We start from the raw sequence: 7,283 nt of genomic DNA on the forward strand, positions 1-7,283 counted from the left end.
ACTTTGGGTGTGGGAGCAGTCGTCCGACGTTCGTGATTTTTCGGGGTTATTTTCAGTGGGAGCCCAGGTTCAGCGAGTGGTAAACGTCGAAGCCCTGTTGGTCAGGGAAAGCCCGGAGCCCCGATGTCTGTGGTGCTGTAGATGCGCTGGGAATGGCTGGTTAGAAGCAGCATGAGCTTGACTGGCTGGCACTTTTGGTGTGGGAGCAATCGTCCGACGTTCGTGATTTTTCGGGGTTATTTTCAGTGGGAGCCCAGGTTCAGCGAGTGGTAAACGTCGAAGCCCTGTTGGTCAGGGAAAGCCCGGATCCCCGATGTCTGTGGTGCTGTAGATGCGCTGGGAATGGCCGGTGAGGGGTAGCAAGAGCTTGAGTTGCTGGCACTTTTGGTGTGGGAGCAATCGTCCGACGTTCGTGATTTTTCGGGGTTTTATTTCAGTGGGCGCCCAGGTGCAGCTGGTGGTAAACTTCGAAGCCCCTTTGGTCAGGGAAAGCCCGGAGCCACGATGTCTGTGGTGCTGTAGATGCGCTGGGAATGGCCGGTGATGAGCAGCAAGAGCTTGACTGGCTGGCACTTTCGCTGTGGGAGCAATCGTCCGACGTTCGTGACTTTTCGGTGTTCTTTTCAGTGGGAGCCCAGGTTGAGCGAGTGGTAAACGTCGAAGCCCTGTTCGTCAGGGAAAGCCCGGAGCCCCGATGTCTGTGGTGCTGTAGATGCACTGCCACTGTCCGGTGAGGAGCAGCAAGAGCTTGACTGGCTGGCACTTTTGGTGTGGGAGCAATCGTCCGACGTTTGTGATTTTTCGGGGTTTTTTTCAGTGGGCGCACAGGTGCAGCTGGTGGTAAACGTCGAAGCCCTGTTGGTCAGGGAAAGCTCGGAGCCCCGATATCTGTGGTGCTGTAGATGCGCTGCCAGTGGCCGGTGAGGAGCAGCAAGAGCTTGACTGGCTGGAACTTTCGGTGTGGGAGCAATCGTCCGATGTTCGTGATTTTCGGGGTTCTTTTCAGTGGGAGCCCAGGTTCAGCGAGTGGTAAACGTCGAAGCCCTGTTGGTCAGGGAAAGCCCGGAGCCCCGATGTCTGCGGTGTTGTAGATGCGCTGGGAATGGCCGGTGAGGAGCAGCAAGAGGTTGACAGGCTGGCATTTAAGGTGTGGCAGGAATCGTCTGACGTTTGTGATTTTTGGGGTTTTTTTTTCAGGGGGCACCCAGGTGCAGCTGGTGGTAAATGTCGAAGCCCGGTTCGTCAGGGAAAGCCCGGAGCCCCGATGTCTGTGGTGCTGTAGATGCGCTGCCAGTGGCCGGTGAGGAGCAGCAAGAGCTTGAGTTGCTGGCACTTTCGGTGTGGGAGCAATCGTCCGATGTTCGTGATTTTTCGGGGTTTTATTTCAGTGGGAGCCCAGGTGCAGCGAGTGGTAAACGTCGAAGCCCTGTTGGTCCGGGAAAGCCCAGAGCCCCGATGTCTGTGGTGCTGTAGATGCGCTGCCAATGGCCGGTGAGGAACAGCAAGAGCTTGACAGGCTGGCACTTTCGGTGTGGGAGCAATCGTGCGATGTTCGTGATTTTTCGTTTATTTTTTTCAGTGGGCGCCCAGTTGCAGCTGGTGGTAAACGTTGAAGCCCTGTTGGTCAGGGAAAGCCCGGAGCCGGGATGTCTGTGGTGCTGTAGATGCACTGCCACTGTCCGGTGAGGAGCAGCAAGAGCTTGACTGGCTGGCACTTTTGGTGTGGGAGCAATCGTCCGACGTTCGAGATTTTTCGGGGTTTTATTTCAGTGGGCGCCCAGGTGCAGCTGGTGGTAAATGTCGAAGCCCAGTTGGTCAGGGAAAGCCCGGAGCCCCGATGTCTGTGGTGCTGTAGATGCGCTGGGAATGGCCGGTGATGAGCAGCAAGAGCTTGACTGGCTGGCACTTTCGGTGTGGGAGCAATCGTGCGATGTTCGTGATTTTTCGTTTATTTTTTTCAGTGGGCGCCCACGTGCAGCTGGTGGTAAATGTCGAAGCCCTGTTGGTCAGGGAAAGCCCGGAGCCCCGATGTCTGTGGTGCTGTAGATGCGCTGCCAATGGCCGGTGAGGAGCAGCAAGAGCTTGAGTTGCTGGCACTTTCGGTGTGGGAGCAATCGTCCGACGTTTGTGATTTTTCGTTTATTTTTTTCAGTGGGCGCCCAGGTGCAGCGGGTGGTAAACGTCGAAGCCCTGTTGGTCAGGGAAAGCCCGGAGCCCCGATGTCTGTGGTGCTGTAGATGCGTTCGGAATGGCCGGTGAGGAGCAGCAAGAGCTTGACTGGCTGGCACTTTCGGTGTGGGAGCAATAGTCCGACGTTTGTGTTTTTTGGGGGTTTTATTTCAGTGGGCGCCCAGGTTCAGCTGGTGGTAAACGTCGAAGCCCAGTTGGTCAGGGAAAGCCCGGAGCCCCGATGTCTGTGGTGTTGTAGATGCGCTGGGAATGGGAGGTGAGTAGCAGCAAGAGCTTGAGTTGCTGGCACTTTCAGTGTGGGAGCAATCGTCCGACGTTCGTGATTTTTCGGGGTTTTATTTCAGTGGGCGCCCAGGTGCAGCTGGTGGTAAACGTTGAAGCTCTGTTGGTCAGGGAAAGCTCGGAGCCCCGATGTCTGTGGTGCTGTAGATTCCCTGCCAATGGCCGGTGAGTAGCAGCAAGAGCTTGACAGGCTGGCACTTTTGGTGTGGGAGCAATCGTCCGATGTTCGTGATTTTTCGTTTATTTTTTTCAGTGGGCGCCCAGGTGCAGCTGGTGGTAAACGTCGAAGCCCAGTTGGTCAGGGAAAGCCCGGAGTCCCGATGTCTGTGGTGCTGTAGATGCGCTGCCAATGCCCGGTGAGGAGCAGCAAGAGCTTGACTGGCTGGCACTTTCAATGTGGGAACAATCGTCCGACGTTCGTGATTTTTTGGGTTTTTTTTCCAGTGGGCGCCCAGGTTCAGCTGGTGGTAAACGTCGAAGCCCTGTTGGTCAGGGAAAGCCCGGAGCCCCGATGTCTGTGGTGCTGTAGATGCGCTGGGAATGGCCGGTGAGGAGCAGCAAGAGATTGTGTTGCTGGCAATTTCGGTTTGGGTGCAATCGTCCGACGTTCGTGATTTTTCGGGGTTTTTTTCAGTGGGAGCCCAGGTGCAGCGAGTGGTAAACGTCGAAGCCCTGTTGGTCAGGGAAAGCCCGGAGCTCCGATGTCTGTGGTGCTGTAGATGAGCTGCCAGTGGCCGGTGAGGAACTGCAAGAGCTTGACTGGCTGGCACTTTCGGTGTGGGATCAATTGTCCGACGTTTTTGATTTTTCAGGGTTTTTTTTCAGTGACCAACTAGGTGCAGCTGGTGGTAAATGTCGAAGGCCTGTTGGTCAGGGAAAGCCCAGAGCCGCGATGTCTGTGGTGCTGTAGATGCACTGGGAATGGCCGGTGAGGAGCAGCAAGAGCTTGAGTTGCTGGCACTTTCAGTGTGGGACGAATCGTCTGACGTTTTTGATTTTTCAGGGTTTTTTTTCAGTGGGTAACCAGGTGCAGCTGGTGGTAAATGTCGAAGCCCTGTTGGTGAGGGAAAGCCCGGAGCCGCGATGTCTGTGGTGCTGTAGATGCGCTGGGAATGGGCGGTGAGGAGCAGCAAGAGCTTGTGTTGCTGGCACTTTCGGTGTGGGAGCAATCGTCCGATGTTCGTGATTTTTCGGGGTTTTACTTTCAGTGGGCGCCCAGGTGCAGCTGGTGGTAAACGTTGAAGCCCTGTTGGTCAGGGAAAGGCCGGAGCCCCGATGTCTGTGGTGCTGTAGATGCCCTGCCAATGGGCGGTGAGTAGCAGCAAGAGCTTGAGTTGCTCGCAGTTTCGGTGTGGGAGCAATCGTCCGATATTCATGATTTTTCGTTTATTTTTTTCAGTGGGCGCCCAGGTGCAGCTGGTGGTAAATGTCGAAGCCCTGATGGTCAGGGAAAGCCCGGAGCCGCGATGTCTGTGGTGCTGTAGATGCGCTGGGAACGGCCGGTGAGGAGCAGCAAGAGCTTGACTGGCTGGCACTTTCGTTGTGGGAGCAATCGTCCGACGTTCGTGATTTTTCGGGGTTTTATTTCAGTGGGCGCCCAGGTTCAGCTGGTGGTAAACTTCTAAGACCTGTTGGTCAGGGAAAGCCCAGAGCCCCGATGTCTGTGGTGCTGTAGATGCGCTGGGAATGGCCGGTGTTCAGCAGCTAGAGCTTGACTGTCTGGCACTTTTGGTGTGGGAGGAATCATCCGACGTTCGTGATTTTTCGGGGTTCTTTTCAGTGGGAGCCCAGGTTCAGCGAGTGGTAAACGTCGAAGGCCTGTTGGTCAGGGAAAGCCCGGAGCCCCGATGTCTGTGGTGCTGTAGATGCGCTGGGAATGGCCGGTGAGGAGCAGCAAGAGCTTGACTGGCTGGCACTTTTGGTGTGGGAGCAATCGTCCGACGTTCGTCATTTTTCAGGGTTTTTTTTCAGTGGGCGCCCAGGTGCAGCTGGTGGTAAATGTCGAAGGCCTGTTGGTCAGGGAAAGCCCGGAGCCACGATGTCTGTGGTGCTGTAGATGCGCTGCCAATGGCCGGTGAGGAGCAGCAAGAGCTTGGCTGGCTGGCACTTTCGTTGTGGGAGCAATCGTCCAACGTTCGTGATTTTTCGGGGTTTTACTTTCAGTGGGCGCACAGGTGCAGCTGGTGGTAAATGTCGAAGCCATGTTGGTCAGGGAAAGCCCACAGCCCCGATGTCTGTGGTGCTGTAGATGCGTTGGGAATGGCCGGTGAGGAGCAGCAAGAGCATGACAGGCTGGCATTTAAGGTGTGGCAGGAATCGTCCGACGTTCGTGATTTTTGGGGTTTTTTTTTCAGGGGGCACCCAGGTGCAGCTGGTGGTAAATGTCGAAGCCCGGTTGGTCAGGGAAACCCCGGAGCCCCGATGTCTGTGGTGCTGTAGATGCGCTGGGAATGGCTGGTGAGGAGCAGCATAGCTTGACAGGCTGGCACTTTCGGTGTGGGAGCAATCGTCCGACGTTCGTGATTTTTCGGGGTTCTTTTCAGTGGGAGCCCAGCTGCAGCGAGTGGTAAACGTCGAAGCCCTGTTGGTCAGGGAAAGCTCAGAGCCCCGATGTCTGTGGTGCTGTAGATGCGCTGGGAATGGCCGGTGAGGAGCAGCAAGAGCTTGTGTTGCTGGCACTTTCGGTGTGGGAGCAATCGTCCGATGTTCGTGATTTTTCGGGGTTTTACTTTCAGTGGGCGCCCAGGTTCAGCTGGTGGTAAACGTCGAAGCCCTGTTGGTCACGGAAAGCCCGGAGCCCCGATATCTGTGATGCTGTAGATGCGCTGGGAATGGGCGGTGAGGAGCAGCAAGAGCTTGACTGTCTGGCACTTTCGGTGTGGGAGCAATCGTCCGATGTTCGTGATTTTTAGTTTATTTTTTTCAGTGGGCGCCCAGGTTCAGCTGGTGGTAAACGTCGAAGCCCTGTTGGTCAGGGAAAGCGCAGAACCCCGATGTCTGTGGTGCTGTAGATGCACTGCCAAAGTCTGGTGAGTAGCAGCAAGAGCTTGAGTTGCTGGCACTTTCGTTGTGGGAGCAATCGTCCGACGTTCGTGATTTTTCGGAGTTTTATTTCAGTGGGCGCCCAGGTGCAGCTGGTGGTAAATGTCGAAGCCCTGTTGGTCAGGGAAAGCCCGGAGCCCCGATGTCTGTGGTGCTGTAGATGCGCTGCCAATGGTCGGTGAGGAGCAGCAAGAGGCTGACATGCTGGCACTTTCGGTGTGGGAGCAATCGTCCGACGTTCGTGATTTTTGGGGTTTTTTTCAGTGGGCGCCCAGGTGCAGCTGGTGGTAAACGTTGAAGCCCTGTTCGTCAGGGAAAGCCCAGAGCCCCGATGTCTGTGGTGCTGTAGATGCACTGGGAGTGGCCGGGGAGGAGCAGCAAGAGCTTGACTGGCTGGCACTTTCGTTGTGGGAGCAATCGTCTGACGTTCGTGATTTTTCGGGGTTTTATTTCAGTGGGCGCCCAGGTGCAGCTGGTGGTAAACGTTGAAGCCCTGTTGGTCAGGGAAAGCCCGGAGCCACGATGTCTGTGGTGCTGTAGATGCGCTGGGAATGGGCGGTGAGGAGCAGCAAGAGCTTGACTGGCTGGCACTTTCAGTGTGGGAGCAATCGTCCGACGTTTGTGATTTTTCGGGGTTTTTTTCAGTGGGCACCCAGGTGCAGGTGATGGTAAATGTCGAAGCCCTCTTGGTCAGGGAAAGCCCGGAGCCCCGATGTCTGTGGTGCTGTAGATGCGCTGCCAAAGTCCGGTGAGTAGCAGCAAGATCTTGAGTTGCTGGCACTTTCGGTGTGGGAGCAATCGTCCGATGTTCGTGATTTTTCGTTTATTTTTTTCAGTGGGCGCCCAGGTGCAGCTGGTGGTAAACGTCGAAGCCCTGTTGGTCAGGGAAAGCCCGGAGCCCCGATGTCTGTGGTGCTGTAGATGCGCTGCCAAAGTCCGGTGAGGAGCAGCAAGAGCTTGACTGGCTGGCACTTTTGGTGTGGGAGCAATTGTCCGATGTTCGTGATTTTTCTTTTATTTTTTTCAGTGGGCGCCCAGGTTCAGCTGGTGGTAAACGTCGAAGCCCTGTTGGTCAGGGAACGCGCAGAACCCCGATGTCTGTGGTGCTATAGATGCGCTGCCAATGGCCGGTGAGGAGCAGCAAGAGCTTGACTGGCTGGCACTTTCAGTGTGGGAGCAATAGTCCGACGTTTGTGATTTTTCGGGGTTTTTTTCAGTGGGCACCCAGGTGCAGGTGATGGTAAATGTCGAAGCCCTCTTGGTCAGGGAAAGCGTAGAACCCCGATGTCTGTGGTGCTGTAGATGCACTGCCAAAGTCCGGTGAGTAGCAGCAAGAGCTTGACTGGCTGGCACTTTCGGTGTGGGAGGAATCGTCCGACGTTCGTGATTTTTCAGGGTTTTATTTCAGTGGGCGCCCAGGTGCAGCTGGTGGTAAACATCGAAGCCCAGTTGGTCAGGGAAAGCCCGGAGCCCCGATGTCTGTGGTGCTGTAGATGCGCTGGGAATGGCCGGTGAGGAGCAGCAAGAGCTTGTGTTGCTGGCACTTTCGGTGTGGGTGCAATCGTCCGACGTTCGTGATATTTCGGGGTTCTTTTCAGTGGGAGCCTAGGTGCAGCGAGTGGTAAACGTCGAAGCCCTGTTGGTCAGGGAAAGCCCGGAGCCGCGATGTCTGTGGTGCTGTAGATGCGCTGGGAATGGGCGGTGAGGAGCAGCAAGAGCTTGACTGGCTGGCACTTTCGTTGTGGGATCAATCGTCTGATCTTCGTGAT

The sequence above is a fragment of the Chlamydotis macqueenii genome, unplaced genomic scaffold, assembly GCF_036417535.1.
Source record: "Chlamydotis macqueenii isolate bChlMac1 unplaced genomic scaffold, bChlMac1.mat HAP1_SCAFFOLD_306, whole genome shotgun sequence".
NCBI lineage: Eukaryota > Metazoa > Chordata > Aves > Otidiformes > Otididae > Chlamydotis > Chlamydotis macqueenii.